This window comes from Ambystoma mexicanum, chromosome 1p (assembly GCF_040938575.1).
Source record: "Ambystoma mexicanum isolate Mex_15411 chromosome 1p, UKY_AmexF1_1, whole genome shotgun sequence".
Classification (NCBI taxonomy): Eukaryota; Metazoa; Chordata; class Amphibia; order Caudata; family Ambystomatidae; genus Ambystoma; species Ambystoma mexicanum.
The window spans coordinates 1,432,048,645-1,432,076,592 of NC_090921.1; the positions used below are offsets into that span (position 1 = coordinate 1,432,048,645).

Here is a 27,948-nt window from a genome sequence, read left to right on the forward strand (position 1 = left end):
CGTCTACATAATGCCTGGCGGCAGATTCATGTGGTGGCGGCAGTTGTCCGCTGTGCTAATTTTGGTCCAATTCACAAAAACCACCACAAATTCTTCATGTGTATACAACTCTGACAACAGTGCTGATATTATGGAGGGAGGGAAGGAAGGAAGGAAGGAAGGAAGGAAGGAAGGAAGGAAGGAAGGAAGGAAGGAAGGAAGGAAGGAAGGAAGGAAGGAAGGAAGGAAGGAAGGAAGGAAGGAAGGAAGGAAGGAAGGAAGGAAGGAAGGAAGGAAGGAAGGAAGGAAGGAAGGAAGGAAGGAAGGAAGGAAGGAAGGAAGGAAGGAAGGAAGGAAGGAAGGAAGGAAGGAGAGAAGGGAGGGAGGGAGGGAGGAAGGAAGGAAGGAAGGAAGGAAGGAAGGAAGGAAGGAAGGAAGGAAGGAAGGAAGGAAGGAAGGGAGGGAGGGAGGGAGGGAGGGAGGAAGGAAGGAGAGAAGGGAGGGAGTGCGGGAGGAAGGAAGGAAGGAAGGAAAGAAGGAAGGAAGGAAGGAAGGAAGGAAGGAAGGAAGGAAGGAAGGAAGGAAGGAAGGAAGGAAGGAAGGAAGGAAGGAAGGAAGGAAGGAAGGAAGGAAGGAAGGAAGGAAGGAAGGAAGGAAGGAACCAACCATCAGAGGACAAAGGTTGTGCATGGAGAAAAAAAAACAGCGAGGAGAAACAGGACGAAAGGCGAGAAATCGAGGAAGTTCCGAGATAGGAGGGATCAAGGTGTGCTTGGTGTTTCGGTTTTCCAGGTCATGCCTCCTCTGCCCTTCCTCGCCCTCCTTCTCACGCTCCCTCTGCAGTTTCCAATAAATCCTGCAGGGGATGCGTGTGCCGCTCTGATCCCAGAGACAGACACCGCGGCCAGCCCTGCACTATTGTGAGAGAAACACAGAGCCGAAAGTGTCTGTCATTATGAAGGTTGCAGCCCCCTCCGGCAGAGAGGCGCAGACTGTGCCTGGAGCGCTGCTCAGCGTGGACGCCGGCCGGCCGCTCGCCGATGGGGACGCGGGGCTCCACGTGAACCGTGTGGTGGCCAAGGCACGCCGGCTCGCATGATTCCGGCGCCTCGCCTGCCTCCTGTCACTCCACGTCCCCCGAGGTCCCCTGTGACGTGCCGGGACCAGAGCACCCCGCAGCGGGAGCCCGCTGGAGTCTGCGGGGGATGTGTTGCCGGCAGTTACAATGAAGTTACTGAACTCCTTCCACTGCACCTCGTGCTGAGCGTCCGACACCTGGCGCTGAGCGCATTCACCACACCGGACCCCTCGGCAGCCGCTCCTTCCCGGCGATCGGAGGCTGCTGGCAAGTAAGTACCCCCCTCCTCCCCCCTCGCCCTTCCCAGGGCATCCCTCCACCTCGGTGGATGCCAGCACTCAGGGAAGCCGGGGGAGGGGAAGTTGGAGCTGGAGCATGGCACGCAACCCTCCCCTTGGAGACCTGGATCCTCAGCTCCCCTCCTCCCACTTCCTGCAGAAAGTGTGGTACCACGCGGGCACCTGTAGCGTTACTCGGAAGGTTAAACTTCCAGGATGCCAGCTCGCGCGCCCTGCGCATTCAGCCTCCGGGCGGACCCACACTCCATCCCTGCATCCGTCGGGATCACGCATCTGCACGCCCTTGTGACCTCTGGTCCGCGGATCACGGACTCGCCGGTCTTTTAAACCCAAATTCCACACTCTATTCAGAATAAGGCCCCAAGCCGTGCTGGTGGTGGGTGGTTCATTAGCCAACACAAGTGTTTTTCGTGTGTGCCCTGGCGGGTGGATGGGCAAGGCTGGGTGGGAGAACGTTATTGAGGGTTGTGTGGTGCATACGTTTTCCCCGAGCGCGCGATCAAGGGCGCCTGTGATGGGCAGGCGGCTCAAATATTCCAGTAACCTTTGCCTGGCGGGGAGCGGGGGGCGCCTCGCGCGGGGGGATGCTTTGGTTATGATGTAATTTCGATAGTGGGGAGCAAATGTCTCATAATTCCGCCATTAAACGCCTGGCCGATCCGCCCGATAATGAGCGCACTGACGTCCTGCTCCTCGACGAACGCAACCGAACAAATTAACTTTCTCTGCCCGCTCGGAAGGCACGCTGCCTCTTGCACTTAAGGCCGCGAACGCGCGTAATTGGTTTATGGCACTCTCTTTCCTTATTTCTGCATCAATACCGTAGTGTGTGCCTATTCACGGATGCCATGTGAAAGCTAACACCAGCGCTTTTAGCCTCCTGCCTGCGCATAGCCTCCCGTTAACGGCCGGATAGAGAGGCCCCCTCCAATTGAGGCACACTTGGAGCGGGGTGCCCGTTAAGTCAAACCAAGCACCTTCATATAAGCACCCCTCTTTCTAATGGGTATGGTACCATATAGCACCCCTCTTTACTTGTCTGAAGTTGTCTCTCTTCTTGAAAGTGAAATGTAACCTGGGGGTGTCGACCCCCCATGCACACAGAGGCCATGGGTTATTGTTGCGTCTCCTTGGGTTGAACGTGGGCCTGCCCTGCAAAGTTTGTTTGAACATGGTGGACACATGTTACGCGTGTCTCCAGGCTGTCCCGGGTTTGTAACCAAGGCCGAGATTTTAATCGCATTCGTACGGGGTGGGGGTAGGGGGTGGTGATGACACTACAAGTCCCAGGATGCTAGCAGCGACCGGTGGCATGGTTAGTCCCGTACCAGCTGCTGCGTACCCAGCGCTGCTGTTTTAAGCAAGTTTCCCTGGTGTCGCTCGCACGAAATTAACAAACACGCCTTTTGCATTTTCAGTCTAAAAACATGCATAGATGCTGTCGACAGACCCCGAACACGGCCCACGGTACATTATTACTGAAATGCGAGGGCCAACGTTGTGTGTTTTGGTTGATTCCGATTGGCCGCCGCACATGTTCTCATAAAGCTGCCGGTCCTGAGGGCATGACTGAGTCAAGGGCCTCGCTTTGTAGAGGCCCCTTGCGTTGGCGGGCATCGCCCGCACGTGGAATCTAGACAGATGCTCCTGTCAGTGCCATAAGCCCGGGGGAAGCGCAACATCCGTGCCCCCGTTTAGCTCCTTCCAGCCGGACAGGGACAAGCAACCGAATCCACCGCAGACGGCAGGGCACATTGATTTAAGTCTGAAGACGAGGGCCCCCCGGGGAGGGCGTCGCACTCGTAGAGCAGCGGCGGTTCCCCTCACAAGTGGAAGCGTTTACTGGGGCGCATGGGTCCCCTAGAGGCACAACCTTTCAGGGTATGAATTGGGGTGCTGCACGGTGGTCCGACTTCTTTTGTTGCTGCGTCACATTTATTTCAGTCATCCTATAGAGCGCCATTGACTTGCTTTGGTTCTGTTGATCTTAGCCATTAGATATGACCACGCCACGATGGCAGGTTGGGTGCGACGTGAACTGGGACGATTCCCACCAGACATGGGGTTACCAGAATACCATCGAATGACGTTTTAGCAGGTCACTGTTTGCCACTATCCAATCGTTGCCAGCGTCTAAACGTACAAGATAACTTTAAGGGGCACAATTGTCAAAAGTTCGCATGCTGCTATGCTTTTGATTAAATACATTCTTTTCAATGTGGATGCAACAGCGCACACATCTTCTCTGTGTTATCCTCAGCCACGCGCGACTTAAACATTGTCATTTTTTGTGTACATTATTCAGTAACGTTTCAACTAAAGTAAAAAACTACAAATATAAACAAATGTAGGATTACGTGCTCATACATACTTTTGACTTTCTTACTGAGAGTTTTAAGAAATACGGGCCTAGATTCATTTTTTACACTGGAGCTGCATTGAGTTTGATTCACGTGAACTGTTTCATGAAGTGCTGTACATACCCAGGCCCAGCGAAAAGCAACAGCCTTCTGACGCAGTCCATGCTGCTCAGGGCATGGTCGGTGCCACCGCAGTGGTGGTATGGTATACAGTTCCAGGTGTGCTAGGAGCAAGTTCTGATGGCGGCTGTCTTTAAGAAGTTACAAGCAGAGGGAGTTATAGGGGCAGTGTGGTGGGGGGGGGGGGGGACTGGGGAGGCAGAGAACACTGGGAAAGCTGCAATGTGGGTTTCATTGGTTTAGTGCTCTAAGGGGCTGCAGAGACCCAAACATGTTTCAGTTGCAGAAATACATCAAATTCAGTCCCAAAGAAGCAGTATAGCAGAGTCAAACACTTCTTTACTCACGCCTGATTGCAATAATCAAAGATGCACAATACACTCTCTAATGGGAGTCACAGGCTTTACACTGGAAAGAGATGTTCTTAAAAGAAGGCTGCTTACCTGATGAAGGGCTGTTTTCTGACATGCATGTTTATTTCCAAGAATCGGTCAAGAAATTAATTCAATTTGTGAATTCATGGCGTTTCAAAATTAAAAGCTGTTCTCCGTATGACTAATGGACTAACGGACTTTGTATTGAAGTTACACACTAAGCGCCGCTCTGCTAGCCAATTGTACAATAGGCACCATGTGTAGGACGTTTAGCTCTTTTGCACTTGCACTTGTCACTTTAAAAGTGCAATCTAAAGTGCATTGCACTTTACAGAAACGAGGCCTGATAGTTTTTGGAGTACCGTATTTCTGAAGTAATGCACAATGAATATATTATCTGTCCGGCGGACAGGCAAGGTAGGCTAGCGTTCCTTTTTTGCAGGACACACAAATGGCCATCCGAAGTTATTGCCTGATAATAAAAAGGCCACATGCTTATGGAATACTTAACACTAGGGCGTTCTGCATTCCTACCGATGTACTCAATATACCTAACCCAGCACCAGGCTTGCGTTGGGGATGGATGTGTTTCTGTGTATTTTTCGTGTTTGAAGAGATGTTTGGGGAGCTCTTTTTCAGAAATGCATTGCAGACAGTTAGAGACGGGTCTTGATGGACAAGGCGCGGCATGGCAGTGGGCTGCTGGGCCAAACCTAAAGGGGAGGTCTGGGATGGCATGACCCAGATGAGTGCTGCTCTTCGACATCTCTTTACGTTTGGGGAGGGACGAGTCCATATAATGCGTGGGCGATTGGGCTTCAGAGTTTAGGGCCTTGCAGGCGAGCATGAGTCATTATTGTATTTTCTATTGTATCAGCACGTTTCATCGGCACGAGCCAGATGCAGCAGACAATGGCACGGGCATGGTTTGTTTCTGGAGAACGTGAATACGTTGTGTGCTGCTGAAGGGGGCAGACTGGGGAATGCTTTGGGGAGACGTGTGCTGGATCAACTTGAGACTGCCCATTTGGGCAGACTAGGTGTCCAGTGTGGCAGAACAGGGCAAAGGTGTGGGCGGGCGATGTCAGCAGTAGAACATGAGAGGATTCGGGGCTTCAATGGTGAACTATGAAGTGTGGCACATGAGATAGAGGGTGACGTCAAAACATGAATTGTAATAGGTATAGCTATCGACTGTCTGTATGTTCTCTGTTTCTCTTACATTAGACCAGCGCTGTGAAACTTGGGGTCTGGGCGCTACATAAATGAAAAACAAAAATGCAGATGCCAGGGTGGAAGGAATGCAGGGGGAATGCACTGAAAAAGGTTGATCTTTCGTTGGAATGAACATCCCCGATATATGGCCCTCATTTTTAAAGAAAAAAAGTACATTGCACAAAAGCAACCCACTTTGTTTTCACGTTTGTGTAAAATGGTCCCATCCATTCCATTTTTGTCGTATGCATTAACCATCTCAGAAATGTATTAAAGCAGTCACAATAGCGTCAACTCTTTGAGCAAGTTACAATCGTGGTAGGCATTGAAAATGGATTCCAATGAAGTACACCTGTTTTTAGCAGAGTGCACAGCAATCCATTGGTTTAGCACTGGCATGAAAATGCCCTGCTGGCAAAAATCGCCAAGTCTTTTGCAGACTTGGCGTAGCGAACGAGCAAACAGGAAATCCCAATCTGTGCCCCAGTGATCCTTCTTCAAAAACCTAGACAGTCGCCCACAGAGCTAAAGTTGGTGTTTAAACTGGCGTAACACTATCACACGTTTTTTGAAGCACCTATTTTAGTGGTCAGGTGGGCCGAAAAAATTAGGCCCTATGACGAGCAACAGCACACATTCTGAAGAGAAGGATTGCAATTTGAAGATTGTTTCGGCTATGGTTGACGGTATAGATTGGCCAAAGTGCAGGATGAGTGGCCATGCACCCACATTGATTAGGGGTTCAGGAGAGAATTTGCAATAGCAGAAACGGTCTGACTGAATGTCCCCCACTTTGGCCAGATCCTGACGTGCCCAAAAGACCTGGTCATGTACAAAAGTAAAAGTGGAAACATCTGCTGTGCTGTGCGTTTATCATCCCATCGATAGCCAGTACATCATTTTTCCGGTAGCCTGTTCGAATGGATGGCACTACCCATGCTGTGAAGTTTTGTAAACCTCACCCCGGAGGTGTAGTCAGGATTGTCTAACAAGTGTGGCCTGCTGCTAATGTAGTTGGGTTCACTGCAGTGCCATTAACCCCTTGAAATGACCACACACGGCTGCTGAGTGGGCATTTACAGATTTTGAGCCTGATTCATGGAAATGTGTGCAGAAATCCCACAAGAGCCACGCACCGAGAAGGGCACTGTGCGAGCCTGTGCGCAGAATAAAAAATGTGTGCCCCGCTTATTCATGGAATTTACTGCGAAAAGTAACTGTATTCGCAAGTCGCGCCTGGAACGCTCTGACACGCCCACAAGCAAAGCATGAATAGCCACAACAGCTACCTTTGCGCACTCACCCGGGTGCAAATACATGCACCCTTTAAGCAGTGCATGGGGTCCCCTGCAAGCAGGCCTGCATCTCTGGGACCCTGTGCGGGGTCCCTCATAACTGTTGCCAGCACCCCTACAACATGTGTATGAAAAATGGGAACTCTGTAATTACTCAGGAAATCTGTGTGTGAAACCCCGTAAACCGTTGATACACCCTGCTGGACTGCGTACGCACACCCCTAAGTCAGATTGGAAACCCCAGTTGTGTACACGTACCCATATATCCGACATGCAAACCCACATCTATGCTGCGATTCCTACGTGCAAGTTTGCATGGACATTACTATGCCAAGAGGCAGCTTGGGTGGTTACATGAATACGTGTCATTCGGCGCAATTATGGGCTTGCGATGGATTGCCTACAGGCCATCCCTCATAATGCCCAGTTTTTCACATGTTCGTCCCCTTTTTTTCATTTTCCGCCCGCTATTCCGCCCTCTGCACAGGCCTTGCCCATGATCTGCGTGGTGTCTCGTGCAAGGTGCTTGACGGCTCGCAGAGACATGCCAAGCCTGCGCAAACTCCACGCAAGTCCTGGAAAATTACCATGCATTCAATTCCATGAATCAACGAATGCCGATTTGCGTGCAGTTTGGTGTGCAAGTAGCCTATTTTCTGCCCAAATAATTCCATGAATCAGGCCTTTTGTGTGGGCCTTCCCGCTTGGGCCCTACCCTGCCTACGCCTCTGCCCAAGATGTTATTTAATAGCAGGATGATGCGACACCTATGGGAGTGCAGAGGGATTGTGTCAAGCATGACCTCACCTCTTTGACTTTTAAGGTTCTGAATACTGATTGGCCTAAATTGCAGAATGCTTTGCATGATAAAGAATAGTAAGACAAGATTATTATCTGTGGTGCTCCAGATACACGTCATAGACTCGTTACATTTTTTGTAAACCATCTACTGCTGGTTTAACCTGTTGGTTTGAATTGTTTGAGCCATGGACATGTAGCCTTCAAGGCCCATGCCAGAACAGAATACACATCTTCGTAGCAGTTGACATGTATGTTCTGTTTGTTATGTTAAAAACCTTTTATACTGCTCCAACCATAGGCATCCAGAATATATTTCAGTAGTGGGAGGCCTGAAGCCCTTTGCTACTTATCGTACCTGTATTGTAAACCGAATTACGATGAGCAGCGTGAGTATTACAGAAACTGTGCATCGTTGCAAGTGCATTTTGTTTAAATATTTCAACCTTTGTCGGCTTATAGTCCTTTCAGGGGCGATTCTGCTGTGACAGTATTATTTTTTGTGCTTGGATCTGAACTCCAAGTGACTTTATTGAGGCTGAAACAATGATGTCTAAATATTTTTCTCAAACGTTGTCACTTATGATTTGTGCGACTCCTGCACCAAATATAGTGCTATAGACTTTTATTTAATAAGTAATTTTATTCTTCATGTATTGATTTCATACATTCCAGTCATCTGTCTGTAGCAATTATCCATTCCTTTTTAATGTATTCATATGTATTTACTTCATACATTTGGAACAAGTGCAATTAGCACAAGGGTAACCATGTGCCCAGTGCAGAAACACATTCTTTAAATGCGTTTTTGCACCAGGGCAAAGGACTAGTACTAAGGCAATTATTGACCTGATGAAAAAGTGCACTTAAAGAATATGCTTCTTGCACTTAAGCAATTTTTGTCCTAGTGCTAATTGCACTTGCACTGGCGCTCACTTTCTGTACTACTGCCGGAGAAGTAGCCTCCTCAGTGAAAATGAAGTGAGCTTGCCACCAGCTGCACCAGCAGTTGCCAATAAATGCACATTTAAAGTATTTGAAGTGCACCGCAACATTTTCTTATGAGTATTAGTTTTCTGGAAGAAGTCCTGCGTCTGAACGCAGCTTCAAAATGTAGCCATTAACACGTTGCACAGTGTTATTCTTTGGAGCAAAAAATCTTACGGTTCTGTATTCCGGCTTTTGAGAGATGTCATGAACACCAGCTTCTTCTCAGTCAATCATGTGAATATCATGGGGAATTTCTGTTAGTGTGGAATGTGCCACACTGATTGAAAATTGATTACAATAATTGATCAACGTGGCAAATCTATATGGTCCTTGTACCAGATCCTTTCGAAAATATTAGATTATTACATTGCTGCAGGAATAATTACAATAACTCCTGAGAATATGAGGTTGATAATTTGATGGTCATATACAAAGCCGGTGTATTTATGCATAGTGAAATGAAGTGCTGCTTACCCTTTAATTGTATCTTGGCAGATATCTGTGTCTTTAGTTCAAAAGGTTTTCCCAAAATATGCTCAAACTGGTTTGAAAATAACTCATATCTTCAAAATGTCTAAACGTACGATGTAGTCAAACATTTCAAACCTTCATTGACATTCTGGTACATTAGGTTCCAATTAGTTAAACCTCGCATTTTAGGCACACACCTTTTGGTATAAGCTTCAGCATACATCTGAGAAAGAAGTTTGGAGAGTCAGGAACCGAGGTGTGGTTTTCATAGCTCGTGTTAGAAAGGACAGTATTTTTGAATGGGACAGATATTAATTATTCGGGGAGAGATGTTTTTTCCCGTGGCACTATAAAATCATAAGATGGAACCCGAAGATTTGTGGGAGAGAGCAAAGTTATGAAGTGACACTTTTCTTTTTGTGGGACAGAACAGAATATCACTACAGAGTAGTGATTTCTTACAGGAGGCAGCACACAATCACAAAGGGTGATAGGTGATTCTCGAAGAACACTGCACACTCCCCGGAGTGACATTACATTTCTGTTTGAGGCAAGTGACAAGTGTTGTAGGATAGAACACAAAATCAAATAGTGATGTCATTTTCTTTCAAGAAAACACAAACATCACAGTTCTATACATGATTTTTATGAGATTCATTTGTATTTTTGTATTTTACTTTACATTTATGAAGCACTTTACGCCAAAGTGCTGTACAGATATCACTTACAGTACAATAAAATAAGTGAAGTATCATGACAATAGAAAATTACGATTGTAAAAGATGAGCTTTAAGAGCAGAGCGGAAAAAAGAATAAGAGGATAGAGAACAAAGAGAGAGAGGGAGAGGGAGGGTGTTCCAGTGCAAAGGAGCAAGCAGAGAAAAGGAATGAAATCGGGACTAAGCACAAGGAGGGTGAGGTACTGATGAAATAAAAAGAGATTGAGAGCACAACAACTGAGTAGGATGATAGGAGGAAACCCGAAAAGAAAGATAAGTAGGAGCAGGACCATGGAGATATTTGAAAACCATACATAGAAAATTGAATTTCAGCCGAGAATGAAAAGACAACCAACCAAGTGACAGCAATGCCAAAGAATAGAATTGCGAGGGGAAAGAGAACATAATAGACACACAAAGAATGAAAGATAGATTTAAGAGGAGCCAAGCATGAAGCAGGTCATCTGAAAAGAGTAGAAGAACAATAGAACAAATGATAAAAAACAAAGGAAGAGATGAGAAGCTTAGTATTCCAAAGGTAAGAAAAAGCTTGGCTTTTCGAATATTAAAAAGATGAAAATGAAAACAGTGAGAAAGGATAGAAAAATGATGAGAAAAGGATAGATCAGTGTCTAAGGAAAGGCGAAGTTTATGAGCTGTAGAAGAGATAGGAAGGAGAGGCAGAGGAAAAGAAAGTGAGTCAGGGAGAACAGGAGGAGGATTAGTATATGCCGGAAAGAAGAGAAACTCAGTTTTAGCGGAATTCAAAACAAGAAAATGATCAGCCATCCAGGATTTAATAGGCAAAATACAAGAAGTCAAAGTATCCTGTAGATAGGAGGGAAAGAAGAGAACGAAAGAAAAAGTTGAGCATCATCAGCATAGAAATGATGGAACATGCCAAAGGAAGAGATAATAGCAGCAAGAGGAAAAATATGTAGAGAGAAAAGAAAAGGTCCCAGAAGGGAACCCTGAGGGACACCATGAAGAAGAGGCAGAGTGTCAGAAGATTTCCTAGCCCAGGATATCGAATACGTACAATTAGACAGGTAGGAATGAAACCAGGAAAGAAAAGAACCAGAAAATCCAAAAGAAGAAAGAGATTATGGGAGTAGCAGATAAATCAAACACAATTAGAAGAGATGAATGGTTTAGCTAGTGAGCAGACAGAAGTGAGTCACAAGCTCAAAGAAGAGCAGTTTCAGTGGAATGCAAAGCACAAAAGCCATATTGGAAACGAGGAAGAATAGAGTTATCATACACAAAGGAAGAAACTTGAAGATCAACCGAATGCTCCAGAAGCTTAGATGAATAAACGAGAAGAGAAATAGGTCGATAGTTAGAGGGAGATGAGCGATCAAGAGAAGGCTTCTTAAATAGGAAGAATGGAAGCATGCTTAAAAGAAGAAGAAAAAGTAGAAGACAGTAAAGAAATATTGAAGAGAGAAGTGCGATAAGAAACCAATGATAGATACACCTTTGGTATTAGTGAGGAAGGGATAGGATCAGAAGGAGCTGGCACAGGATGTGCCAGAGCCAATAAAGACATAGAATCAGAAGTTTAAATCGGAAGAAAAGATAATATAGTTGAATATTAAGAAGAAGAATGATAAGTAAATGGGGAAAAAGAATAAACAATAGTAGTACAAAGTGTAGTAACATTTATAGAAAAATACAAAGCAAAAACAGAAGTAGAAAGAGAAGAGTTGAGTGTAAAATCAGGAGAGGTTGGTTGGAATGAGAAGACGAGATAACATCTGAAAAAGACACTTAGGATGAGAGGACTGAGAATAACGACAATCCGAATAAAAAGCACGCTTAGCCGCAGGAAGAGCTTCATAGTGAAACAGATGAAAGGAAGAGAATGAAAAACGATCACTCAAAATCACAGAGAACGAAACCTGACTTTTGCAGAGAAAATACAATTTCAGAGGGACAGTCACTTTTGAGATATAGAATGAAAAATCACAGTGTCACATGCAACCTTTAGGCTGCAGAGAGAGTGATGTGATTTTTGCACGAGAGAACAGAAAATCCAAGGGACTGGATTTTTTCCTAAGAGTACAAAAAAACCAAAGACAAGCAATCATTTATTTTCTGAGAACACAGAATATCCCGGAAAGAAGGACACCTGTTTTTTTTTCCTGGTAGCATAAACAAATCACTGAACTTTACCAGAATGTTCACTGATGATGCAGAAAATCAGTTCTGAAAGTGGCAGACTTTTTTTCCTGAAGGATCAGCGTATCAATAACTGGTTTCAGGTCGACACACATGTTTTATCCTGAGGAAGCAAAAGATTGCAGTCCCTTGGAACAGCGCAATATAGTTTTTTGTTTCAGCAAAGAAACAAAAAAATACTTCCACTTTCAATAAGAGGGCATTAAATCATAATGATTGGCCTATGGGGAGGCTGAAAAGGGCCTATGGATTCCATCAGAAGTATGAGGGCTCTGTCTTGCTACCTCAAACCTCCTAAACTTACTTAAAGTCATAAACTCTAGCTTGAGATGTGATTGTGCCAGTGTGCCTGCTTGAACTCCCATTACAAGATTTGACAGGACTGCAAGCCTATTCTTGAGGCTTTTAAGCAAGACGTGTGTTGTTTGTCATATTAGCAGATGTCTTTGGTTATACCAATATCTTTTATACACTTCCTGACAATTTTCACGAATTTGCATTTTCTGGGATACAGAATTGAGATGCTGCCATTTTACCACCCTGGAAGTGATATTTCTCATCTTCAAAAAGCACATTCTATAGATTTTCACCCATCAATAATCAGTTAATTCTAGTATGTTCGAATTACTGATACTTATCAGAATAAGCCCAGCATGCACAGTATACATGGGTGAAATAGTTATGTATTACACAAACTCGTTTTTGGTGATGTTTGAAAAGCAATGTTTAGTAAAGAAACTGTCTTTTTGGACCGCCATTCGGTGGTTTCGTTATATATTTATTAGATAACCACGATATTAGGCTACAAAATTGATTTGTGAGATTTCCCCACTGGTTACTGTCTCAAAATAAGCCTTGAATTTAAAATAAGTAGCATAATGTCATGATCATCAAATGATTGGAATGATTTTAGTCTTATGTGCTCTTATGCACTGTTTGAATAGATATTTCAATAGCTTGTGGCTGCGTAATTTGGTATTCGTTATTTATATTTCAACTTTATCTTTGGAAAAGTCTGTAATGCATGGCATTATTTCCTTCAAGGGGGCTGTTTCTTCTTGTCAGTGTTTTCATTTTTATTCTTTTCACCTTCCAAATACATGTCGATGTCCTCGTATATCTAATCAATTTCCCTCATTGGGCTTTTAACCGTACAAAATATTGCGCTTTTTGTATGCTGAACCTCAAACATTGTATGATGGTTATATGCCTACAGATAAGTTATTTATGTTTAAAATGATAGATCATTTGTGATGTTTAATATTTGGACTGGCTGTATTTTAATTTCTATGAAAATTGCTTGTATGTTGTTCTTCGATGCAACACACAGATTCTAGCTTGGGCATCAAAGTTTTTCAGATCTGCAATTATATGTGAGAGGTTTTATGTATACCTATATTTTGTTTTGTAAAGGGTGTCCAGGGAAGTCTGTGGTACTGAACTGTGATGCACTTGCTCCACATACTTGCAATAAATCAATCACGCATTAGCCAATCAGGGATGTTTTAGTATTTACCATTTTCATATTGGTTGATCATGGGTGTCTACTACTATACCTCAGTGAGCTTCCTATGCACACATCACTAACTGGGTGTTAGACCAATTATTCTGGAGTATACATTATGTCATGCTGCCCTAAGATTGCTTTGCATGGAAAACTGCTATTGCTGAAATGCGTAGAATTAAATGGTATAATTCTGCAAACAGTGTGGGAACCAGTATGCAAATTAGACAATCACATAAAGCTTGCACCAGTACTCGACATGCTCACAATGATAATAACATGGATAGTCCAGACATAACCTCCATCATTCATGCTTTTAGGGATCTTGGATCCACAAGCATCTTTGTCAATTTATTTCAATTTCATGAAGTAAAGTCCACCGAAAAAAAACATTGGGTAAACATACCATGATGGGTTGTGACTTCTCAAAATAAGCATACAATAATCTTTTGTAAAGCTGGGCTGAATGCTATACCTAAGTCTGTGGCACTTTAAGAAATCTGGGCATACGTGGACTAATTCACAAAGAGGTTACCAGGTGTAACCCTGACTGACTCTGGCAAAAAGACGAGTAAGTCGTGGGGTTAATCACAGTTACTAAGGGCGACTTTTTGTAGTCGCTCTCTAGGAAGTAACTCAATGATACTCCTGCTCATTTATGTGTGAATCCGCCCTTTAGTCAGGATTTTTACTATTTTGAAGATTTCAGAAAGATTTGTGCTACTCTTCACAAATATATTATTCAGTGATGTCTAAAGCAAAAGCGTGTATTTTGGATCCAAACGACTCTGAAAAGACGGTTCCGAAATGATGATGAAGTTACCTCAAGACATTCTGAAAACGGCCTGACTTATATTTGGAGAGGGCTATTCATAAAATTAGTCACACGGGTCCCCTGATGCAGACATGTTTTAAAATGTTTAACAGCCATTCAAACCTTCAATTTGTGATCCAGTAGCTTTGTGTATTCAAAGATGGAAATAAAACAGTGAATTATGAAGCTGGGTGAAACCAGTATAGGGATCCCGGTGGATGATACGTCTCAAAACGTTAAACTTTTAGATTACCAATCTATTTTGTGTTAAGGTACTCACCCTTATTAATATTTTTCAGTGCATATGTTGGAACTTAGGGCTCTGACTATGCTCACATTAATCTGCTGTCAATGCATTCTTGGCTTGCTACTTCGAAGAACCAGGATTGACTGACAAATAGTTGTTACCCAATCTGCACAGTAAAGGTCCACACGAGCATTGATTTTGAATTCCTTTGTCCAAAATATGCTTAACTCCTCCCCCAATATTTGGTCCCAATGCTGAGATGTTTTAATCAGTGATAGAAGTGTACCAAAGAAAGTAGTGGAACTGTGGTCTCGGCAGGGGAGAGGGTAGGCAGAAGCATAGTGCCACATGTGACAAGGTGTTGCGGCTGGACATTGCAATAGTCTAAGTGACCAGTAACTAAGGCTCCTAGTACAACTTTACACCTGCACAGGGACACAAATGGACAAATCTATAGGATGGTGAATATGCTCATCAAAAGTAGCGGAATGATAATCAGAAAAAAAAATAAAAGTAGTGGAACACTGCTCCCGACCGTTCCCGCTCACTTCGATCACTGGTTTTAATGTTAGGAAATGTGTTCCTCCTTTTAATCTTATGATTTTATGTAATGAATTATGGGTGTCCTTCTCTGTGACCATTTGCTTAAGTAAGGCAATTAGCTTTCGTATGTTCTAATATGATGTACACGTGATGATTGAGACTTTTTTATATCAAGAATAATAGGTTTTAGTATAGCTTTATTCTTCAATTTGTGTTTCTATCCAAGTAACTTTAACATGCATCTTACGTACTGGGAGTAAGTCAGTTGTAAGTCAAAGTTAATCTGTGTAACCATTTTGTGAATTGTGCCCAAGTCTTTTTATCGTGAGTAGCAGCAGTGGAGGATGGAGATAAGCAAGAGAAGGGGGTTCAGTTCACATGCCCAGTTGCTCCCTCCCCCACCTACTCGTTCATTGCTTGAGGTTCCCAAACCCTTGGTCTAGGTTCGGGGAAAGGATGCCTCATGGCCCGCCTTCGGCATCAAGCGAGAGAGGCACAGTGGGAAGTTTGGAGTGGGATTCAGCCTCGAGTCTGATTTTGCACACACTCTTTCTCTTCTCTTTGTCTCTCTTCAATGGCCAGACAGTGACCATCGAGTGTAAACAAATATACTAGCCCCAGCCTTGGCAGGGCTTTACCAAGTAGGATGCTGGTCGACAGCTCTTCCAACACTATACACACAGCTTTACTTTCTGGGAAAACAATACCCTGGAAACCATTATATGATATGATATGGCATTTATAACGCGCCTGTACACAAGTGTTTCAACGCGCGATATGTTTCTACGGGTCCCGAGCTAATAGTCTCTCTGTATAGAACAGTTAACAAACATCAGAACACATAATCTGAATGAAGGTTTGTTCTGTTTTCTGAAAATGGGAACCTTCATTCTCATGGAATAACTGAATGCCGGGGCATAAAAATGGCCACAGCACGGGAAGCATTTTCACTGGCCAGGAAAAGAGAGCAGGCAAGCAAATTCAGATAAATCTTGTTTAACATCTTCCCCCTGCACATGGCTCAGACACATACTATTCCACCACAAGGATGTTGTTACCTGTATTCTAGTACACTCGGGTAATCGCCTCAGTGATGACTTATTATGAACGCGCCTTAATGCCAAGCAAGACAACCACAGGCTACACAAACCTTCCCTTAACAGCTAATGACATTACGCGTGGGCCAGGGGCGTTGCTAGGTCTGGAAAAGATCCGGGGCTACACTAATGTCGGGACTATTGAGACTCGGGGCCAGCTAACCTTTTGGTTGTAGCTCCTGAGCTTCTATCCGGGGCTACAACCAAAAGACCCAGGGCTATAGCCCCCTCAGCCCCCCCCCCCGATCCCGCTAGAAATGCCCCTGCGCGTGGCTTTGGCTTGCAGCAGCACCTGATGTTTGTACATACTGGAAACGCGTCCAAACCGGCCAGGCGGATGTTCCTGTGGCACCTTATGTACAAGGTGGATTTTCCTGCTCAGTATGTACAGAGCAATAAGGCCCGTGGTCAATATCCGATGGTTACGATTGTACAGATTTAGAGCCTTGTATTCACAGTCTTGATTGGGCTCTTTGCACAATTAATCAGACTAGCTCCTGGCTTGATATTTTATTTTTAATTCATTTTGAAAAACACCTAAATACTTTATTGTATGCCGAAGACACAAAGTTCTTATTAGCAATGCTCAGTGCATCACCTTCAAAACTAATTTACAGCGCGAACGTTTGTTGTAAATTCTCCTGGTAAAGAGTAAATGATATAGAAACTCAAACCACGACCTTGAAAATAAATAACTTCTATTTTCTGGCAAATGGCCAATTTAGGTAATATTACCCACCATTATGTCTAGATGAAACTTCCTGCAACAAACCCACACGACTCACATTTTTGGTGATTCTTTTTTGAAAAGCCTCAGATGTCTGAAATTCATCCAGAAAGCCTACATTTAACAATGCTTGCGTAATAAATCATTATCCAAGATGTAATTAAATATAAACATTGTGCAACTATTTAGGCCAAGGCCTACACGGACACAGCACCACCCAATAGCCATCATTGCAGTTAAACCTTCAGCTCAGAGCCAAATTGCAATGCATTGTGGGTATGCACATTTACTTTAAATGTTACCTCTTTGCTCCAGGTAAACTGTTTTATCTATAGGACAGTGGTATTTTATACAAAGAATTTTCCAACACAAGACAGGCAGCTCTCAAAAATTCAAACAACTGAAAACATGCAAATCATCAGCACACTCTAGACAATATCTGCTTGGACCCTTGGGGCACGTTGGCAAACAACAGCAAAGTAAAGGTGACTTTAAAAGACTTTAAAAAACCTTGACTTGACATTTGAAAACAGAAATAGCTATTTCGACCAACTTACACACAGGTCACCACAGGCCCAGTTACTATTACTGGAAGTTTACCGCAGGTTCGGAGCCAAATGAGCAATGCATTGTGGGTATGCAAATTAGCTTAACATTAATGTTTTTGTCAGTGGGGGTCAGAGAAGAGATAGAATAACAAATCCCTTGCAATGCAGTGAAAAACCTTGATATTCCCCAATGAATTCATGTTGTATCTCATTGTGAATCCCTTTTGTGATATCGTGTATGTGCTCATTGGCTATTCAGTGGGGAGGATGATGAGTTAAGATGGTCCTCACTTCCCACACACGTTGAAGTTTAAGGGTTTAGTTGTGATAAATCGGACAACCTTAACTCTCTTTCCTTGAAACAACTTTGCGCCTGGAAACACTTGTTTATAGACATGTTATAAATGCCATATTGTATCTTTTATCTCAAGTTTTTGCAATGAATTTCAAGTGTTTTGATATGCAAAATATTCTTTGAGGCCCACTGGCCATGTCATTTTGGCCATGTTGCACCAATGATTTAAAAAGGTGGAATGCCACTTGCTGTGGTCTTTGGGCATGGGCAGTGGCCCTTGCCTACTGGCTGAGGACCATATCCCCCACCCTAGTACCTAGCCAGATCCCACCAGCCATTGCCTTTGTTCATGGTTGACGGTCTCATGATCCACTGGCCATGGTCTTCGCCTTGATTACTCTCCATGTTACCCCAAATATTAAAAAGGATAGAGGGCCTTAGCTTCTTCAGTGTCCACTGGCCGTGCCCTTCGACCATCTGCACAGTATACGTTGCACCAATTATTAAAAAAGACCCATATCCTCCTTCCTAGTAAATCACATGCCAACTCTGTGCAGGTTGAAAAGAGGTCTATACTCTATTGGATATTCCCACTTTTCATTCCTTTTTATTCCAGAAATAATTTATCATGGTAACACTGCATAGACCGATTGATGTCATCTTCTATTTTCTGCAAAAACATTCCTGTAATCATTCCTGCGGTGTTGCACAGTATTTCACTTCCCACAGTAACGCAACATCTGCCGATTTCTGGCAATGGGAGAATACTTGAACATGTAAAAGTCTTCCTGGTCCCCGCAGGCACTCGCCACGTGTCCCCATCCTCTTTTCTTGGTCCTCCCAATATCCCCCTTGTTTATTTCCTCCCTGACCCTCTCCCATTACCCCTGTTCACTCCCCGATTCGTGTGTCACACCCAGGAGGAAAGGAAGAGGAGGCCTTGATAGTCATGACAGCCTATTCAGATAGAGGCTACAATGATACTGCAAATCCCTGCTTGTATTCCTGACTGGCATAATACATATGTCAGTGAGAATGACCTCAAGCAAGCACTTTTAATTTTGAAATTACTTGACAAAGTGTCCAAAAATGAGGATAACGATTGGTTATTTATATAGGGCTTACACATAAGTGCCGGGTGTTGAACACATTTACATACATTAATCATCCCAACTAAAGTTGCTACTCATTTATTGACCTCGGAAGACCGAGAGGGTGAGTTGGTCTTGTCGAGATTCAAACCTGCGACCTGCAGATCACACATAGATCGCAGCATCAAGCACTGAACCCGCTGAGCTATTTTACCGGCTTAGGTGGAGTTGAGCCACTACTGTAAAAGTATATCTGAACATGGTCTAAAATGATTACTCGTTTGACACATTTGTTTGTTAAACAATTAATGATACATAGGGTTCACGCTCCTTCTCGTCTGTCCCCTAGTGTAATTTGTATTCATTTGACATACTTTATTTTGAACTCTTCTGACCTGACACAATAAAATAAATAAATAAATAAGACAGCAATTTTACTACAATCATGTAATTGTCTTTAATGGATGAATACAAATACATAGACTACCGTGCAATACATATGTTGCTGACATAGCTAAGACGAAAAAGGTCACAACAACGTTTGAATACATGACACTGATCTTATTCTGTCGGGCTCAATGTTGTTTTGCAGCAGGAAGGACATTGAAAGTGGTCGACACATATCGTTTAAGTACCATTTGCAATGTGGAACGTCAGCATAGTATTTAAATCTTAAATTGCACAGGACTTTGAAAGGTAATTTGGCCCAATTTACACGCTTGAGTGCTGTGACTATGGTGATGTTATCAGAAGCCATTAAACACATGTTTTAATAGAAAACAAACCCATTCGTTGTTGCCAAAGAGAAGACACGTTTCTTCAACATCCTTCAAGGATGCTTTTTATTGCACAGCTGACAGATCTCTCCGACTATATGGACGGAGCCTCAGTGGAAGGCTTGTGTGCGTGATCGAACCCTGATATCTGTCATGACATGAGGTGGACCCCACAAATCCCAGGTTGTCATTAACATCTTCCGTGTTACAATATGCATCGGAAGCTGCAAGACAAACATACTAATAGGAACAGGGAAACAAATACACTTGCTCAAATCAAGGAAAACCCTCATGCCCTGCGCCAAAAAAGCCATTCTGGATCCAACCCATCTGAGATGGGAGCAGCCCTCCGCCAGGGCTCACCGACCGCTGCTTTAGGTTTCACACAGTGCACAACCCATTCACCATCCTCTCAGTAGATTGCACAATGTGCCAATTAGGGCCGTCTGGTACCATGCCCGGGCACAATGGACCCAGCCTGGGTTGCCATGGCAGAGTGGAGCAAAGATTAGCATGCAGTGGCAACAGTCATTTTATATTAATTCTGCCTCTCTGAGCCCATTGTCATTGCTTTGTGTTTGTTGCTCGGAAACTTTTTTTTTATCTTTTAATGTCGCTCATCTCGCTTGTGCCCTCTCTGCTTGTGATATATACACGAGGGATCTGTGGCCGGAGCCTATTTTGATTCCGGTGTTTCACCTGTGTCTCCGTTAAGTGGATGAGAGTGAGAAAAATGGAGTAAGTGCTGAGTAAGAACCTGGGCGATCGCACTCGCTTACTATAAGTTGGACTATTGATAAAATGGTTGCGTCGATCTGGGTTACTGGTAAACCCATTATTTTAAAGGCATAGATATGTGAAGCCATTGGTGGTAACTGCTATAATAATATATGTAAGAAACAATGGTGGCTTTGATGCCCACATTGGCAGACGGATGGCTTGGCCGTTACCGGCCCGCCAGCATGAGCCGTAGGGTCCAGTCCTTTGCCTGCATGCTAACACAGGATTGAATGCTACCAGCACCCTGCCGTGTTGCAGAGGGTTCTAGTAATGTGTACCCCCCCAAAAAAGCGGCCCGATGGTGAATGCACGTGGGTGGTATTGCACGCCTTTATCAAAGGTAACATTAGCCCTACCAAGCATGGCCACAGTGGATGTACAACAGGGGGATCGGGAGAGAATCCCTTACTGCTACGGTTGCCATGTGGGAAAGGGTGGAGGCAAGTGATATGATGAGGAGCGGACAGGTACGTGAGGGAGGTGGGCTGGGGGCGGGACGGTGTGGCGAGGCCGAGCAGGGCTTGCGGTTGGTTTCATCAGAGTGAGCCGGGAGCCGCAGGGGGAGAAGGGCTCGCGTATCAAGCAGGAGCCAGTAACTCTCTCCAAACATGGGCGGTGACTGTCCGTCCAGGCCTGGCAATGGAGCGAGCTGACTGGTTCCCCGCACCAAGTGCTACTGAATGCAAATACACGCTACCAAGCCCTAGAATCCTGTCCGACTCCACTTAAATCAGAGTAAATGGCCAAAGGGCTCTATACGTAGTCATGGAGACCCCCTTCTGCTTGAACTTATTATGCACGGTTTCGTCCAGAGAGGTGACTCTCTTTGGCATTTTCAGGCCAGTAACAGGCCCGTGCCCACTTAAATGACTTACAGACTTCGGTAAGAATGTCCAGTCTGACCCTAGACTCCAAAAGACTTTGCACGCTAAGGGCCGCTGTTCTTTAAATCCAGGGGGGCCTAGAAGATGTATTTGTTCAGTTTACACTCATATTTTATCATGTCCACGCGCAAAAACGTAATATTCACGTAAGCATGGAAAAAAAAACGCGAGAAACGTGCATAAAGCAAATGAACAAACAATACAATACCTTTGGGGCTGCATTGATAGATGTGAACCGATAGAGGGCGTATTTCTTCCACCCGCTCGTTTGGGCAGAAGGGTTGTCATCACCAGGAGGTCTGCTTAAATGGACATGTCCTCCATATTCAAATAAGAATGCAATAACATTCTACGCCTCCGAAGGCAGTCATTCGCCTGTATGAAGCCATACCTGGTGAAAGTAAATGCGTTACACCCACAGGGATCAAATCTCACCCATGTGCAGGGGCATAGGCAGGGTAGGGCCTGAGTGGGCAAGGCCCACCCAAAATCTGTAACTGCCCACTCAGCAGTGCTTTGTGGGTGTTTGCAGAAGTTATCGTCACTGCAGTGAGCCCAACTACAATAGCTTCAGGCCCCTCTTGTTAGACAATCCTGGCCACGCCTCTCTGCATGTGCCCTGTGATTACGCTGTACTCCTGTCTTTGCAGATACTACTGGTAAGCGCACCTGCCTCACATCAGGCAGATCCTGCTTTTAAAAAATAATATCAGACCATTTTATGGTGCTATAGTTCCAGAGCTCCTTGCAAGTGAATTCTAAAGGATCAGCTGTTCAAAGGTTGATAATTTGCTTGCCCACTGGAATCGAAGATTTTCCAAGTGGCCCCATTGCCACGCATGACGCCCTCAGCCAGTCCTTGTTTGAAAATGGCATGCTGGAATTTTAAATTTAATTTCTCCTACTGAAAATATGGGCCTTCATTTCCTGGGATGCAACCCATGGCATCCAAGGAAGCCTGTCCCGCAGTCTCCAGTCTCCAGAAGACCTCAATTCCTGCACAGCATGAGTTTCTCAACTCAGTAAATAGATTTTGCTTGGGTGCACTCCTGGCCCTTGATTTTTCACAGAGGTTCAGGGACCACAGCACTTGCCCTGCGAGCCTGCTTTCCTGCACTCGCACAGTTCTCAGAGTCCCTATGCAAATCATTATAATTAGTTATTTGTAACGCGCTTAACACCCAGAGGTTTCTAAGCCCAGACCCGGGGATGGAACCTGTGTTGCTCCATGTCGTCTTGCTTCCATGGCGAGCGAGTTGCCCCTGAGCTATCCCCCCGAGACAAATGCAGGACCTGCTCACTGTGCGCCGACTGCTTTGCAATTTAGCATCATTCTGGTCAAACAATATCATTTTTGAACCTTAAGCGACAACTAGGAGCCATTTTACCTAGTATTTGCAGTTCCAAAAAGGTGCAAAACACATTTAGCAACATTTTTCCTGCTTGAATAATATAGAACGAAACATCTGCGACTCAGTCTGCTTTACCTGCAAACGTTTGCACTAGATCAGGAATCTGCAACTTTTATCTCTCCAGATGTTCGCATTACACCTACTGCCATCCCTAGCTAGCAGAATTAATGGTGAGGGATCATGGCAGATATGGTCCAACACATCTGGAGAGCCATAGGTTGGAGGCCCCTACAGTAGGCCGCACATGAATCCGATTGTTTCGTGTACTATGTTTGCTGCATATCATGAAAAGAAATGCATTTACTAGATTTCTTTTAATGTTACGCAGCAAACGGAGGAAAAATAAAACAGTCTGTCACATTTTTCATTTTTGCCCTAGGCAAGACATTTTTAGATACTACGGATTGGGTCAAAAACCTTTTTGCTCCATTGGCTTTTTTAAAATGTAAAATTCGTGCTAATTCCATTTGGCCAATTGGCAGCACTGGTGCAAATGTTAGCTAATCTGACCCATGGTTGTAACGAAAGGCTCCTTGTCAAGATGATCTGTTGTCCAGAATGAAGCCAGTTTTCAAAGCACTGTGAGCGCAGTTTACGGGGTCTGTATTTGCATACGGACTCAGAGGATTGTGGGAGTGCAGGGGGGAGGGCTGGCAAACATAATAGAAAAAGGAGTCTGCTTCCTTTCTGCCCTAGTGAAATAAGCTTTAGATAATACAGATTGGGAACCCTGTTATCTCCATCACGAATATGCAAACAACCCCTCCAGTGATTATTTCTTTTACTCCGTTTTATTGCTCCAGGGTAAAGTTTAGATAACCTGGCCTCAGGGTCAGGTGTTCCATTTCAGTAACTGAGGGATGGGGGCTTTTATTTCTGTGCAGAGATGGGCCATAGACGGGACTAGCTTGATTTCCTCAGAATTTGCCTATCACGTGCCCAATCGTCAACCTTGTGTAACTTCTCCATTCTCCACCTATTAAATAAATAATTTACCCTTTCATTTAATAAAGACATACTTGTAAATTGGGAGCCTTATGTCCATACAATTCAAATAAAAGCAGACAATAATCGCAGAAGCGTGGACACTCATTGAAGTCCTATGTGCACAATTGGCCACGTTGAAGATTCCTGCAAAATTATTTGGCTTCTCCAAATGATGGCTGAAGGAACAGCAAACATGTGTGTAGTGCTGCATACAAAAACATGACATAGAAAGTGCTGACTTGCAGGATGTTCTTGGAGGCCGGGAATGCTTGTCTGACTTTGTTATACCAACATGATTAACCCCCATAGAGATGTGGGCTGTGGGCTGTTGCAGAAGAGTTATCGGCGCGGTCCCGGTTTCCCTTTTTCCTTGACTATTTAAGCATCCAAAATCAGATCTAGTGCCTCCTATTTTTGTATTTTTTTTGTATTGGTCATATGCTAAAACAACTAACCTTGATCCGTTTCTTGAACAAACGAAAACGAGAAAAAAAAGAAAAAAAAATGAAAAACAGAAGAAAAAGACAAATATACATACAGCACTTTTTTCACAAAAGCAAAAAAAACAGAGCATCTGTGAAATCCTACCACAATCCAGAAATCGGTTCACTGTCATATCATACATTTCATAACACATTTAATCATAAAAGAATAGGGCCTGACTCGCCGAGCGTTTTCCTATGGAATTACACCATTATAAAACGCTTCTGTGAATCAGGCCCTGAGTCTCTATTGAATCTAAACTCTCCAAGTGCAGGATATCAAAAAATCCTACAACCGATAAAAGCAATGAAGTAGTGCGACCAGCAAGACATGCCTTCCAAAGCTCTTCACCCTTTTCTCCAGAAGAATAGTTCCAATCAATATATTTCTTACAAAATACCCCCCTTTTCACTTGTAGAGCAGTGCATTGAATCAGCACGTGATCGAGTGATTCCTTTGAGGAGCCCCCTAGGCTCAGCTCCCTTCATTGTTCACTGAATGGAACTCTTCCAAAGCCTGTTCTCTAGGATTGGCCGAAGAATCAATCAATCAAGCAACCATTGTGTTGATTGAATAACAATAGAGGTTGCCATACAAGTGAAGCACCATTTAATTCATAAAATGCACATTATTAAAATGATCACCAATCCCTCGTATGCCATTTACAGCCTAAAAGTCGTATCCTTATCCACTCTTCACTCATCTTTCATCAGCTCTTGGGGTTTTAGGATGGAGTGCAGTGGGGTCAATAACATTAAAGCTCCACTAACAGCACACCTGCCGTCCGTGGCTGTGATGTTCTTAAACATATCCACTCCACATTTATCATACTTGACCCTTAATATAATAAAATAAGGAGTGCTCTAGTGCAATGTAGAATTAAAATAATTTAACTAATCAACTAAAAAAATGTTTATATAATGTTTCATTTTTTCCTTTCTCTAATCTTACCCACACAAACGTATTGCTAAACAGTCAATAGCAATGTACAATATTTAAGCTTCATAGAGCGAGGGCGGTACCAAGCATTATGGGCCTGCAAAACCGAGGTAGCTCCCAGAGCAATGTGAGGGCCATTAAAAAGGTTTGAGGGACCATAATGTCCGCTACAGCCAGTGCTGCAGATCAATAAAGCAAGTAGAGTATTCCGCCATCCAATGAGGGTGACATGTTTTGTTTAAGACAAGGAAAGATAATGGAGAAACATTGGAGTGTTGTCCGGAAAAAGAATGCTAGCCATTAGCACTCTGCAAGGGGGCGGTAGCCAATCATGAGGCTCAGAACGTGGCTCTACTGTATGGTACAAGCTGGCCTTCTGAGCTGCCTGACCAGTCGGCACCTCCTTCCCTTCCCACCTCCCCCTGCCAATTCATCTCTTAGTACCCACGTAGTTTCCTACGCTGGTGCTAAGAGTGCTTTTTGTTTTTTTTAGGAAAAGGAAAACTTACATTAGAAGGCAGCCCCATGCTGTGCAGTCCTGTTTGACACGAAACCTGTTTTCAATGTTGATGACGTACAGCATCATCAACATAGAAAACAGACTTCCTGTCAAACAGGACTGCATGGCGTCTTGCTGTGCACCTAATGTAAGTTCTTTTCTATTTTACATATACACCATTAGCAGCGTTGTAGACAACTACAGAGGTGCTAATGGTGATATGCCCCTCAGTGGCGGGCCCACCCTGTAGGTAACGTTCCACTATCCCCATTAAGGCACCCTCGCTGCTCTGAGTCTAACTTGGATGGCCGGCCGTTAACTACAGGGTGGGCCTGCCACCTTGGAGCATACCGCCACTAGCCCTTGGCCACTGCATTGTCAGCAGTGGAACTGCCAACATTCCAATTTTCTAACTAAGCTTCATAGACTTGGGCTGAAGTCTGTACTGGGTGTTATGGGCCTTGAAGACTGAGTTAAAAGGCAAGGATAGTAAATTAGGTTGACTTGCCCATAATGCTGGCTGCAGCCCTAGGGTGCTGTCTACAAAGCTATTATACCCACTCCCCTTGCTCCTTCATGACAAAGAAGAGTGAAAAGGGCATGAAGAGTGCATGGAAGTAATGCCATTGGGCTTGAAATGTGCTGTGCAGGACGGTCTGCAGCATATACCAGTGCGTACAGCACGGAGATGTATCCAGTGACAAGGCTTTAAGAATGTTCTGTGGCTGTAGTATTTTTATATCAGTGTGGAAATAAGGAGAAAGTACCAATTCTCTCCAACAATTACAAGCATATTTGTGTACATCATCATTTCTCTTTAATTCTCTCAGATTGCTAAGATCAGTCAGTTAACAGCAATATTGAGCGTTACCCGGAGGAACCTCTGGGGGAGACACATCACGAGGCCTATTATTAGGCCCGTTTGACAGGTGCAGCTGCATTTATATTTGCACAGTGGACATTCCAGTAACTACTGGCACTCTCATTTGCACTCTGGATTTACAGATACACAATTCAAACATGATTGAAGATATATACAGCATACCGGTGGTGCTTGATATCATGTGATATCATCACCGGAATCGATGTTCCTCAATGTATCAACAGAGTAAGGATCAAGCACTGAGTGCACCTTGCTGGATTCAAACCTGCGTCTGTAGGTTTGTCCGCCCCTCCCCCACCCAAGAAAGTATTGTGTGGCACCGAATGGGATAGAAACTGCAGCGATTCGTCCGTGAACCTGTCTGCCATGCACAGACATACACACCTGCTGCCACACTGAACACTGCGTCAACTCTGTGACTGCCCTCCTCGGGATCGCAGACATCTCAAAAAGCCCCCCACCACCCAAAAATAAATACAACGTGCAATGCAGACGTCGATCTTTGTGGCGCGTGTTCAGGCAGCAATGCTAATTTAAAAGGAATGTCTGGATTCAGATGCGCATTCCAAGGATCGATGGCAGAGCTCATTATTGAAGGCTACGTCGATAGAAATAAACATTGATTCATTTTCGGTACAATCAAGTAAAAGAGCTGAGGCAGAGGCCGCGCGGAGCAGGTACACTCCTCTAATAGCTTAATTCAAAGGCTCGCTCACGTGCCCGGCGGCGCATCGGCAAGCTGTTCCCGTGTCTTCTTCTAAAACATCCTCCCCCATTTCTTCTATGCTTTGATCGCTTTTTTATGATATCTATGTCTCCTCGTCTATGGCACTGAGTCGCGGAGACATCTCCATGGGCCTCATTTCCAAAGCGTTTGTCCATTGGATTGCACCATTTTAAAGTGCTTTTGTAAATCAGGCTTTACGAGTAGTTCTGAGTTACTCCTAACTGACTGCTTGGAAGTCAGGAGTAGGTCAGAGTTTCTCGTAGTAACTTTTCTTGAAATCGGCCGCCAAGTGTTACTACTGAAACTTGAATGCTTTTATCTTCAGCTGCTGCACAGACCAGAACACCTGTCTCGGAAGGATAGCTCAGGGGCAACGTGCTTGCATCGGAAGCAACACAACACGGAGCAACACAGGTTTGATCCCTGGGTCTGTGCTTAGAAGCCTCTGGCTATCACATATAAAGTGGTTGAAGTATACCGGAAAAGTAGTTGAACCTTGACTCCGGCGGCGACCAGAGTAGGAAGGGAGCAACATGCAACACATTTCTCAAGGGGTGCGGTCATGCTTGTTGACAGCCAATGGAGTTGAAACAGATTTTACTTTAGCTGTAACTGAAATCTGGTGGTAAAGTGGAGAAGTGTGCTTTAACTTCACAAAGAACAATTCCGCAATGGTGCAAATGGTTGCAAAAAATACTGGAGCTGTAAACAGTTAAAAATAAAAAGTAGTGTAAGACCGCTCCCGACCACTGCACATAGCTGTTGGTGTTTTAATGACTGTCATTGTTTGCCATGTGCAATAGTACATTCCTATATTACTGACCCACTCCCAC

At 44.2% G+C, this 27,948-nt stretch overlaps 1 protein-coding gene across 6 annotated transcripts in view; it reads left to right on the forward strand.

Moving 5' to 3' along the window:
• The window catches only part of ZNF536 (zinc finger protein 536), a 1,807,595-nt gene that overhangs the window by 34,640 nt on the left and 1,745,007 nt on the right, over positions 1-27,948 (forward strand). The window contains exon 1 of one of the 6 annotated variants that reach the window (XM_069607085.1): positions 835-1,328. The exons of 1 other annotated variant lie outside the window; for it this stretch is intronic. The gene's annotated coding sequence lies outside the window, so the exon portion shown is untranslated. Of the gene's footprint in view, positions 1-834; positions 1,329-27,948 lie in introns of those variants that run through there. 4 more of the 6 variants (XM_069607082.1, XM_069607081.1, XM_069607086.1 and 1 more) reach the window with 4 other exon arrangements.